This window comes from Piliocolobus tephrosceles, chromosome 1, assembly GCF_002776525.5.
Source record: "Piliocolobus tephrosceles isolate RC106 chromosome 1, ASM277652v3, whole genome shotgun sequence".
Lineage (NCBI taxonomy): Eukaryota > Metazoa > Chordata > Mammalia > Primates > Cercopithecidae > Piliocolobus > Piliocolobus tephrosceles.
This window is the reverse complement of record NC_045434.1, coordinates 46,838,673-46,852,002: the sequence shown is the minus strand read 5'-3', so window position 1 is coordinate 46,852,002 and position 13,330 is coordinate 46,838,673. Positions and strand designations below refer to the sequence as shown.

Genomic DNA, 13,330 nt, shown 5'->3' with positions numbered 1-13,330 from the left:
ATTTCAGGGGAAAAAATCACATGATAACTGTCAAACTTTTGTTTATCTACCTCTTGAAATTCCAAGACAATCTGTAGAAAAAAGCAAGATTATTGAGAGGATCCACAGCTGTAAAATATGAACTAACATATGATTTTCTCCTTATTATGTTAGGTGGTTTGAAAAATGAAACATTGCATATTAAACTCTTAGGAATATCACAAGTTGCCTTTTCTTTGATTAGGGAGCATACTATAAATACTATGAAATTGGTGCTGCTTTTTATTATATTATTTCAATGTTATTATATATAAAACTATACAGATATTTAAAAAATTTGGTACATATTATTAAATTCTAAACAAAATATGTAAACTTCGAGTTTTGCCGTTTTTACATATAGACAGGCTAACATATATAATATCTCATATATATCATATTTATGTGTTTATAATCCAATGTACATGTGCATGTGTGTACATGTGTGTGTGTGTATATACGTATGTATCTATATACTCAGAAGAACTACATTTTTCAGTTTTATATTTTTTCTATCCATCAATTCAATATTACTTTCCACAGAGAACTACATAGTAGAAAATAAGACACATTAACCATGAGGCAGAGTAGGTATCAATTTAGATGTTCGAGAAAATGTTACCACTTTGAAGCTAAGTTACCTTGACAATAAAAGGGAGTCAACAGAGCAGAGCTACTCTTACTTACTTCATGGGACTAATGAGGATTTTAACTGAAGTAACGTATAAATTATAAAGTGACTTACAAACATGAAAGGTGATTATTTTATTATTCTTTGCAGCCGTACTTCTCAACATGTATCAGGAGAAAACTGCTGGTCCCTTAGATACTTTCAGGAAGTCCACAAGATCAAGCCTCTTATTATAATAAAATAGAGATGTTGTTTCATTCAATTTTTATTTTTATTCTTTAAAAAGTATACAGAGGAGAGGTCTAGAATCTACATGGTGTGTAATACTGTGGAAAATTGAATAAAGAAGCAGATATGAGAAGCCAACTGTTTTCTTTTATGCCAGACATGAAAGAGGTTTGCAAAGTTTGAAACAATGCTTATCTCACAAAAAAATTGAGAGGGGGAATATAGTTACATTCACAAAAGTGTGTTATTTTTGTGTATTTCATTCATAAAGTATGTTACTTATATGAAATGGTTTACATTAATAAATACGTATTTAATATCATACATGCCTATAAAATATCTTCACAAACAAAAGCTCTTTGGAGTCTTCAATAATTTCTAAGAATGTAAAGGGCTCTTGAGATAAGCAGTTTAGGAATTATTGCTTTAAAGAATTCCATTCTTGCTCTTTCTTTCTCATTTTCAATGACAACTATCTGCATGTGACATCAGTGAAGTGGTGGTGCCAATGATGCTTCAAGGGTGTGAGGAGATGAAGACTGCTGTATCTCCCTTTCTCTTGACTTTTTCCTCTTGGTTACAATGCAGCTGCTCCAGCTTTGGGTCTGCATTTTACCCCAAAGGACAGAGGAAAGCTCAATGAGGAATAAGGACAAGATCTAAATCTTAAACTGAAAACATTAGCCATGATACATTCCTTCCCCCACATACAGATTCTTGCTTTTGTCTCATTGGCCAGATGGTTGCTATGTATACACCAGATGCTGCAAGTAGTTTTATATCTGGATCCATTGCTATCCACAACAGAATCAGTGTTCCGGTTGTAATGAGTGAAGAATGTGTGTAATAGAAAACTAGCCGCAGCTGCATTACTTGATTTGTTCATCTGTTTTTAAACAGGAAAATAAAATAACCAAAAGTATGATAGAAACAAGGGATTTTAAATGGAAATTAGTGCTCACATGAAGATATAGAGAAGATGAAGGAAAGGAAGAAGTTAGAAAGAATACTGGAGAAACATTCTTAATCCACTTAATCTCAAAGCCCTGGCATGGATAGAAAACCTAGTTTGTAGACAGGTCCAAGAGGTTGCATGCATCTGGCCACTGTGAAGTGGAAACCTTGGGGAAGTATTTGGAAGCTGCTATGTCTGGGCATGCTGCCATTTCTGTGGAAGCTGCTGTATCTGTTCGTGAGAGCCACCATGTCACTGCATTTTGGGAAAGACTATGTTCGATTGTCATGCGTTCATGATCATAAACTTCTGAGAATGATGGCTTCCACTTCCTGTCAGCCTTCCATGTCCCACATGACTTTTTCTCACTGATAAAGTCTAAATGGGAATTTCTCAAGGAGGGGGCTTTGGGGAGAAACGTACCAGCTTCAGACTATTGGCAATGGTGCCAAGTTCATAATAAACAAGTTAGCACAGCTGCCAATTATCTGTAAATTATTAATGCCACGGTCTGAGATGTTTTAATTTGAAATCAATAAACTAAACATGACCAATTAGAAGCATCACATATAGTTTTTATTCAATAAAGTTCATTTTCTGGCAAATTTAAGTAACATGAAAAATGTGTGGAAGAGTATAACAAACAGCACATTTGGTTAATTCATTCCAGAGGAAAAATGTCTTCAACAACTAAGAAATATGGTAAATCATTTATAAACATAACATGATAAAAATAAAGAGTATAACATCTCTTATTACATAAAAGCCAATATTTAAATATTTGAGGGAAAATTTAACTCATATATAAGGAGTTATCCCCATTTGTCACCCAAATCACTGATATTGACTTATTAAAAATTTAATCGTAATGTTTTTATTTTTCATCTAGTAGGCAGTTCCATTATATGTAAAACTACTGCAAGAAAAAAAGACTGTTTTAAATTTATTTTTGAGATAGGATCTTGCTCTGTCACCCAGTGGGAGGGCAGTGGTGCAATCATAACTCACTGTAAACTCAAACTCCTAGGGTTAGATGATTCTCTCACCTCAGCCTCCTGAGTAGTTGGGACTACAGCGACAACTGACTAATTAAAAAATATATATAGAGAGAGTTGGGGTCTTACTATGTTGTACCAGCTAGTCTCAAACTTCTGATGTCAAGCAGTTCTCCTGCCTTGGCCTCCCAAAGTATTGGGATTAGCGTGAACTACTGAGTGTGGCAAGAAGACAACATTTTTAAAAATCAGATTATAGCTGAATGTCATAGAGCAAAATAACTGACGGGTTTCCCATTCTTCCTAGTTGTGTGTAGAGATACTTGATGTGGCTAGTGGATAATATATTTTATGCTTGTTCTTAACTTTCCTAATAGTTAAATAATATGTGAATTAGTATTACTTTAATAATTATACATTTTCATTTAATGTATATAACACTTCAGTAGCAACATAATATGAAAGACAAATTATGGATGAAATTTCTTAGTTTAAGTACTAATTCAACTTTTCTGTAGATCTTTATTCATAAGGAAATCACTAAGCTTATTTGTCCTCCATTTACATTGACTGTTGAAAAGGAATAAAAACTGCTGCAAAAATTAACAACTGGCCTACGAGAGGAGAGTAGTGGCAAGCAAGTGCTTTTCCTGTTTAAAAGAAAGAGTATTTTTCCTTGAAGGTATTATTACTTGCTCTTTAAAGGGTGTGAAGTGTTTTCCACCAATTCTCTCTCCATTAGATGTGGATCAATATACCTTTGGCTATTTAGTACAAGCAACCAAACAATCAAAAACAACAATATGATTGTGCATGTATGCTAATTTCTTTATGTCCAATAAAGAAACGGGGAACTATGGGTGGCATCTGGTCAACCACACCGACCGCTTAGGCCAAGGGGAAAATCCCTCCTCTGAGATTATCTCTCACCACTTCACTCTAGTTCTGGATTCCTCATCTGCCAGTGGGTACATGGTTTCATTTGAATTTCAGTCTCATAGACAAATATTGCTTGTGTGCTCAGCAGCTTTTTCCAGGCATTATGTAGCAGGCATCACACTTGGAAAAATTTACTCAACATATCTAAGTCATGGTTATTGTTTCAGTACAACAGACATTACTATAACTATAGCTATAACATTAGCTATAACTAAGATATAGAGTTAAGAGTGTTAAGGGCCTATAAGAATGCTTAAGACTTAAAAGGTACTGAATGTAAATTTTGTTTTGCAGTCATGAATATGTACTACTAATTTTGCTTATAACCAATGATCACAGGTTATTGCAGGATATTTTGACTAATAAGTCATCAACCTGCAATTTACACACATTGTAATTTTTCCACCTAAACTTCATTTGACATTTTCTCATCCATAAGTTAAGAAATGTATCTACATTTTTATCTTGCACTTTTGCTTTCAACCTGAATTCTCTGTATTCATGTTAGTATTAAGGCTTAGAACTGTAAAACATATCTTATTTCAACTGTTTTTTACCCACATGAGTTATTCGTGGTCCATAAGATACAAAAACTGGCTTCACGTTTTATATGACTAAGCTCTAACTGCTTTTCCACATGAACTATTCTGTAGATGTTTCTATTTAGGTTCAATCACTTCCTTCTGGAACTTGTTAATTGGTTACAACATTTAAGAAATGGATACTTAATTTGTAGTATATGTAATATGCTGTCTTATGCTTTTGGAAATGGAAAATACAAAGAAAAATGAAACATTCTCCTGACCCTCGGAGAAATATACAATTATTTTTCCTTTTCCTCAAGTCTATTATTTACCTAATTTTTTTCTCTCACAGGTTGGTATGTCAATAATCCTATAATTCAAATTCATTTCACACCACATCTCAACAAAACCAGACTGTCCTACCTCATGGTTATTACAAGATTGAATGTGATAATGTTTATGAAAAGTCTACCAAACCAAAGCACTCTTTAAGTGTAGGGAATAATAGTTTTATTTTCCTGTCAACTCTACAAGAATTTACATTTATTAAGGCAGGAGCCTTGCTTTTTTCAGACTTGGTTTGCTTTGGGCTTTAATTAATAACTGTGTCACTTTGAACAGCTTGCTGAAACTTACTTAGGGAAATTTTCTCATCAGCAAAATGTAGATTATAATAGTACCCACCTCCTAGGACTGCTGTAAGGATTAAATGGGATAATCCATGTAATGTGCTGAACACAACACATATGGAAACATTAAATTATAGAAGAAAAATAATAACAGTTATTTATCACTAATTATATGAAAGACATTTTATTAATTTTTCATAGTAATTATATAATTTCAACAAAAAATTCCTGATAAAGTTGCCATTATTATAACAATAATAATTATTATTACCATGGTTTTAACACTGAACTAGCACAGTGACTGGTACACAGTAGACATTCCACAAATATTTGTTAAAATCTTGTTGAACTACAAACTATAATTGCCCTTGAGGCTTCAGTTAGCTGCATCAGTCAGCATTCTTGTAGGAACAGAATCTGACTGCAGCAGAAAGGAATTTATTTAAAGACATTGGATTGGATAGTTCACAGAATCAACAAGAGGATTGGAGATGCTGGCTCAGATGCTATGCCAGGAACTAGCCTGAAATCACAATAGCGGAAGTAGTCTCTTGAGGTCATCAAGCAGCAAAAGTATTGCAGCTGGCACATCTGCCACACTAATATAGATCACTGAAGTCGTCATTATCGATAATGTCACCAGATAAATCATTTTTTGCAACTTCCAAGATTTGTACATCTTTCTTATTAAGGGGATATGAAGAAGCAGTCATTTGTTCTTCATTTGGAAGAGGATATCCAAATGTGCATACAATCACCAGACTCTCAATATAAATAACGTTTATTTTCAGTCCTCATGCACACCTAAGGTATGGGCCAGAAGCTAGAATACCTGCTACTTGTGTTTTTTTTTACATATTTCACATTTCATATTTTTCAGTAGTATGTCATTAACAAAGTATGTCCTGTGGCACAGTGAGATAATCTATATCCTTGTAAAATAAATTGTAGCACAGATGCTGAGAAACTACTTAACCCCAGAATACAATGAGAGTGTTTAACTCTTGTGACTGACATGTGAAAGAAAAATTGTTCCTGATATTCTCTGTTTACAGTTATAGAGAAAACAATTTATACCAGAGAGGAAGCATTATCCCCGGTGCCAAGAATCATGCCACTGGTAAAGCTACCACATCAGGAATAGCAGTTTTAATTAGAATGACTCTATGTTGAAGCTTTAGCCAACATATTGAGTTAATTGGAGATGGAATATGAATACTCTCTTCACAATTTTCAAGTACTGCATGCATCCCAAATTCCTGTAATTGTGTCAAGCATGAAAAACAAGCAGTGTGACTCTAGATTTATACTTTTAGCAGAAACAGGAAGTTTCGCTTTGTATTTTTGCCTTAATTGATCTTACTCCATAATAGCTTATGAAGTCAATGTTCTTCTGTTACAATTTTTTACTCGAATAATTGGAAACTAAACATCTTATGGGTTGCAGTCCTTACTGGCCTAATGAGAAGAGCATATAGGGGAAATTGAATTTATTACCTGATTTTTATAAGACCACACTCTGATTTCCAGAGTATTGTAGTATACCAGAGCCCCAGAACTTATCATTCACTATTCAAGTTGAATATTTGCCCTACTTAGTAACCTGTGATACAAGAGATCTGGTTTTAGAAATGATTCAGGAATGATTCAGGGCTGAGAATTTGATAGGACAGCTTTCTTTTCATGATGACTTCAACCAGGCCTTTATTGCCAGACCTATGTCTTTTGTTTGTTTGTTTGTCTTTGTTTTGTTTTGTGTTTTTTGTGTTTTTTGTTTTGTTTTGTTTTGTTTTTTTGATACAACTTAAATAGGACCTCAAGGCACTGGTCATGTATTTGTCAAGGGGCATGATCTGATTAGTAAACCCTAAAATTTCTACAGGTTAAACATTTGTAAGTAGCACATTGACCTTTCTGTGTATGACAATACCTACGTTCACTGTGACTCTGATGGCTGATAGTTGCTATTGGGCCTCAGTACAGAGGGCAATTATATCTTCATTGAAGTCAGAGCTGAACTTACTTCACACCGATTTTTACTCTGATGTCCCTATCCTATAGACAACTGCCAATACATTACTCGGAGATACTAGCATTCTTTTTACCAATGCATTTAATGCTTTTGCCTCCAATAAAAAAATGAGCAAATACTTGATAGTCTCTTGGAAAATTGTCCTTCTCTTAGAATATTTTTAATAAGTTCCCCTGGGGCATGATGGGCATAAGAATTGATTTCAGAGGGGCGGGAAAGCAAAAGTTCATGCTTTAGATTATTTTGAATCAATTCCAGTCATCCCACTTATATACCTTTCAGTTCTGAAGTTCCCATGCCTCTCCAATCATGGTTCTTCGTAACTTTAACATAACAGATCTGAAAGGAATTTAAATTCAATCTTGAGGTCAAAGTTTGTTTTGAAACCCTACAGCTGCAAGAGGTAAAAGATTTATTTAATGCAGTCTTTGAAAGTCTCACATTCATTCTGTACTTTGAATGGGTAGGAATTGGGGTGCTTTAAGCAATCCATCTCTATTAGTAGTAAATTCACCCAAAGTCTTTGAATTTTTCATGCTCTTCATTCAATTATATGCAGGCATATGGTTCCAAATGTCACTTCTGCAACACACATTTCATTCTAGGTGGGCAGAGGTGGAATTTCTGTTGTCAAAATTCCACTCTTAATACTAGTGTAGGTTTATAAAGGTTTTTGTCCCAGTCAGTAGGAAACAAACCACATATGCTCTCAATTTTCTTTAGAAGCTTTTACCAAACCACTTCTGGTATCTGTACCTGTATAAGCCCAGATTCTTCAATGTAAGTAAGACAAACAGGCTGTAGCTCACTTAATCAGATAAATTCAGGGATTTTGGATGACACATTCAAAATTGGATAAAGGGATTCTGGATGGCACATCAAATCACCAAGAGGAGTAGGGAAACCTACCCATGTGCTACACAGGAAACAGTAACAAATTTTTCATAGGCCTGGCACAATGGCTCACGCCTGTAATCCCAACACTTTGGGAGTCTGAGGCGGGCAGATCACCCAAGCTCAGGAGTTCAAGGCCAGCCTGGCCAACATGGTGAATCCCCATCTCTAGTAAAAATATAAAAAATTAGCTGAGTGTGCTGGCAAGTGCCTGTAATCCCAGCTACTTGAGAGGCTGAGGGGCGAGAGTCACTTGAATCCTGGGGGTGGAGGTTGTAGTGAGCTGAAATCACTGCCACTGGACTCCAGCCTGAGTATCAGAGTGAGACTCCTTCCAATAATAAAAAAAAAAGCATAAGACGTACTTAGTGAGATCAACATTGCTAACTACAATGAACACCATATTGAACTAACCAACTAACCACTGTCATTACTGCTGCAAACATTATCTCCTGAGAAAATTTCTCTAGACACCCTCTTTATCTTTGCATTAACAAGTTAAGATCAAAATCTGGGTGATACATCTGTTACTTCTAGTTTAAATGATACACCCACTCCCTCTGTAGCTGCAAGGTCACTAGGACAGTGAGGACCTGGGTTTTCCAGCTTCTAAGAGATAAGGCCCTATTTGAGTAATTTCTCAGACAGTTGAATGGGGTCATAAACAGGGCAATCCAATGAGGAACAGATTAATTGACTTGATGTATTGAAATGCTTTAATATAAAACATGATGCATCTTTCAGAGAAAAATAAAATAGTGAGAAAGGGCATACCTTACTTCTAGGAAGCTACTAAGGAATTAGAATCTGTTTCTGATTTACACCCTCATGTACCCATCGCTTTGTTGTCTCATAAAATTGGCCAGTTCACAAGTTATTGAACAGGCTTGCCATTTACTTTATGCAGCATTATAGTATTTTGTCAATTTCAGTGTAAACTCTATACCCACTGCTTATAGAATGATTTGAATAGACTTACAATGATGTGTGACCACTCAAAGTCGTATCAGTGATTTACTGTAGATGTTGGAAAATTTTGAAACCAATACAAATCATTGAAATAGTCCCTTAGAAATGTTAGGAGAAAAAAAGTTTGCAAAAATAAAAATCAACCAATTCTAGTAAGGGTTATAGCGTTGATCAAAGTTTGTGTATTAGTAGTGCTCCCTGGAGAAGCAGATATCATTTTAGCGCTTGGTAACTTTCTGCTATTCAGGACACTGATTGCCTGGAATTTCTCTATCTCAATTTTTCTTGCCATGAGTCTTTCTTCTTGCTCACATTCCCACTTCATATCGTGCCAATTTTGTATCTTACTGACTTAAAGTCAGTATTTGTATAGTGTCAAGGTTTTTGATTAACTTATTTGCTAGAATTTTTGTGTTTTTTTGCCACTGAAAATCAGAAGACAGAGGAACTCATATTCCAGGAAAATGTGGTTCTCAAGGAACAAGAAATAGCTTTATTAGAGGGTGTTCTGGTTGGGCAATAACATTGAAAACGTAGTTTCATACTTATTTGTCAGCTTTGGAGTTAGTACTTAGTATTGAGTCTAAACCAACTGTAGACTAAACAACAACAAAACACACACACACACAACAAATAAAAACCCAGCCAATGAAACAGAGCATACTTGCTATGTGTTCATGTATAGAAAGGCCCAAAGTTTTGCATTTAGTTTAAGAAAGTAATCTTTTTTTTTTTTTTTTTAGTTTATTGCTTACAAAAAGTTTGTGTTACTAGATTTTGTTATGAGCACATATTATTTTCCAAGAAATCCTATATTCACAAATATAAGTAGAAGAAATGAGTTTAAAGTCATTGGATTGGTAATATAAAATCAGAAGTGATCTTTTTTTTTCTGTGTAAAAACAAATGTTTGCATGGATTCTTTATATATATGTCGGACATACATTTTTGTCCTATTTTCTATTTCTCCTTTTATTTTATGTGCCCTGTGAACATCCTTTTTTAATATATATATATTATGTGTTTTTGTTAGCTATTATGTATCCTTCATTTTTGTTAGCTATTATGTATTTTTCTATTGTTGTGAAACTGTTGTTATGCTTTCATAATAAATTTATCATCCATATTGCATTGTCATTTCTACTGAAATACTTTAATTATACCAATATGTACGTTGATTTTAAAACACACGCACATAAAATGTGAGCCAGTGGAGTTTTAGCACAGGTTAACAAGTAATTAAATAGTGTCATTTTATTTAAATGTCTGAGGCCACGCACTGTAGGTCATACCTGAAATCCCAGTATTTTGGGTTGGCGAGATGGTAGGATTGCTTGAGCCTGTGCAATGTGGTAAGACCCCATGTCTACCAAAAAAAAAAAAAAAAAAAAAAAAAAAGATAAAAGATAAAATATTAGCCAGGAATGTAATCCTACCTGCTGGAGCAGACGAGACCGGAGAATTGCTTGAGCCCAAGAGTTCAAGGTTACAATGAGCTATGATCATGAAGCTTTGCTTCAGCCTGGGCAATAGAGTGAAACCTTGTCTCTAAAAAATAACAAATAAAAAATCAATGTCTGAAACATAAGATATGTACTTGGCATATTGATAATTCTGTAGTATTGTGCTTATATTTTATATGTATTCACAATAGTAATATAAATTGTAATATGATTAGCACAATAATATGAATTAATAACAATCATAAAAGCAAGCACAAGTTTCCTCTTTCAATACTCCCAATTCATAGTCCTACTTTCAAATGGCAGCAGCTTCTGTTTTGAGTTATTTTAGTTGATTTATAACTCAAGAATTTATTTCCAAATAATGAAAAACTGATTAATGTTTTATGTAATTCAGGAAGTAAATTATATACCCTCAAAACTCTAGAAAATTTAGAATGCTTTATAATATCCTTGAAAATATATTCTAAAGCCATTCCGAATAGAGGTTCTGAACATTTGAAAGTACACAATCAAATGCATTTGTCAAAGTATTTTTATGTTTATTAGTAAGGGTAAAAATTCCAGTCAGGATGTATGTATCTGAGTCTGACTCTTTGACATCCCCAAACTTTTCACTTCCCTACTCCCATCTGTTTAATTCAATTGCAAAGCATGGAAATAAAGCCAAAGATATACACACATAAGATAACTGTGTATTACAGTAGTGTTAATAAAACTTTTCGCCAACAGAGTTATGAAACCAAGTATTACCTGTGTTTTGCATATAAAATTGCTCCAATAAAATTTGCATGAAGGATTACTGGGATAAATAATTGAATTAATATTTATAACTATTAGTTTCAAAATTAGTTAGTTAGGTATCAAGTGTCACCTAGATTTTCTATTGACAGAAAAAGGATAAAAGCACAACAAATCTTGTGCTTTTGAGTAATGAAAATTACTCAATTTTAATGGAGAAGTAGTAGTAGTCCAGAGAGTTAACATCATGCCTCTTTATTCATCTATAATTTACTAGAAAGTTGTCACCCAGCCTAATTCTATTTACCTCCACAGAATTCATTAATATAATACATTTCCCTATGTATTATTATTTGCTTCATGTGAAAAGTTTTAAGAAGACTGTGACTGACTATAAATTCCTGCCAGCCTAGATGATGTTTATTCCCATTATTACTGTTTTTGCAGTTTGTTCTTTCTCGATCGTCCTCAAAATTATGCTATGAAAAGTACTCACTTGATACATACTTAACACAGAGATATTTGTAGAATAAAATCTAATTACTGAGATTTTAGATTTGTTTCTTCTGGGTAATTTTACATGGCATTAAATTGTTTTATTTTACAGACATATTTACGTATCCCCAAAAGTATGGCTATTGTGTATTTTCCACTTTAAAAGCAAACAGTACTTTATTTTCTACATAGCTTTGGAAATTACTATAAGGTAAAATGTTATCTGGCATCCCTGGCAATTGTGGTGTATTTCTGTAGTTACGTAAATTGTTGATTTATATTATAATTCTAATGCATCATTCAAATTTTATTTCTGTATTCTATAATTATAAATTTTACTAATTGCCAACAATAAAAGAAAAGATATCCACAGGAATATTTCTGGGGGTCTTCTAAGTAGAGTGAATTTCAGATACTGAAGATGTTATTTTAAAATCTGAAAATATTGCACATCATTAGTTATCTTTTAAAATAAAAAGGTTTATCCATACTTGTCGTAGATTGAAACATCTGTATGTTCTGTGCACAACAGGTGTTCAATAAATGTTTTGGGTGACAGTAGTGACTCTTAATGACTTCATAATGAAGTAATTATTCAAGTGTCATGTTAAAACCCTATTTCTTAGGAATTACATACTGGCAACTTTCAGCTGGCATACATTGTTATATTCACTTTAGTTCAGTTAAAAATATATTTTAAAATATTCCTTATCTTCAATAAAATGTACAAATTTAAAACCCTTCCCAATACTGTTATAACAAACAATGAACATAATTAAAATATGTATATCTACAATACAATAAGAATTTTCAAAACTAAGTAAAAGATGACAATGAAATGAGTAATTAGTTTTGAAAGTAGTGGCATCTGCTATGTGAATAATCCAAGAAATGCTTTCCAATTTCCATGCATTAACTCTTTATTCAAAAGAGGGAATTTCACAAAAGACACAAATGGGACCAAATAAAATATAGGATACTATCAAATTGGAATTATAGGCCAGGAGGAGTGGCTCACTCCTGTAATCCCAGCACTTTGGGAGGCAGAGGTGGGTGGATCACCTGAGGTCAGAAGTTCAAGATCAGCCTGACCCACACGGTGAAACCCCATCTCTACTAAAAAATTACAAAAAATTAGCTGGGCATGGTGGCATGCACCTGTAATCACAGCTACTCGGGAGACTGAGGCAGGAGAATTTCCTGAACCCAGGAGGTGAAGGTTGCAGTGAGCCGAGATGGCATCATTGAACTCCAGCCTGGGTAACAAGCAAAACTCCATCTCAAAAAAAAAAAAAAAAGAAAAAGAAAAAAAAAAAGCATCTGTTATTTACACTCTGCTTACTTAAAAAATGGTTTGAAGCATATTGGACAGATACATCCTATACAATGTTCTCTCTCTTTTTTTTTTTTTCCTATAAAAAGTACTGTTACTTCGCTTTAGTTTTCCTTCTTTTTTCAGATAAAAGTCTACTCCTTCAATGCCCGAAAGATGCCAGAACTCTGTACTTATTTTATCTAGGAAAAGTAAACCCAATGTTCATGAATATAATTCACTGTGAATCGTTAAAAAGTTGCATTTCCCAGCATTTATATTTCATAAAAGGGAAATCATACAATATATTTTTCCTTTTGTGTCTGGCTTATTTTGCTGAGTGTAATATCTTAAAGGTCCATCATGCTGTAGCATGTGTCAGAACTTTATTCATTTTTATGGCTGAATAATATTCTATTGTATGTGTATAACACATTTTGTACATGCTAATATTTGTTGATTAACAATCTGGTTGTTTCCACCTTTGGACAATTATTTCAGCTAT

The 13,330-nt window shown here is 33.7% G+C and overlaps 1 protein-coding gene across 2 annotated transcripts in view; it reads left to right on the top strand.

The window, feature by feature from the left end:
* Window positions 1-13,330, top strand: part of BRINP3 (BMP/retinoic acid inducible neural specific 3) — a 393,483-nt gene that overhangs the window by 315,479 nt on the left and 64,674 nt on the right. The gene's annotated exons all lie outside the window — the stretch shown is intronic.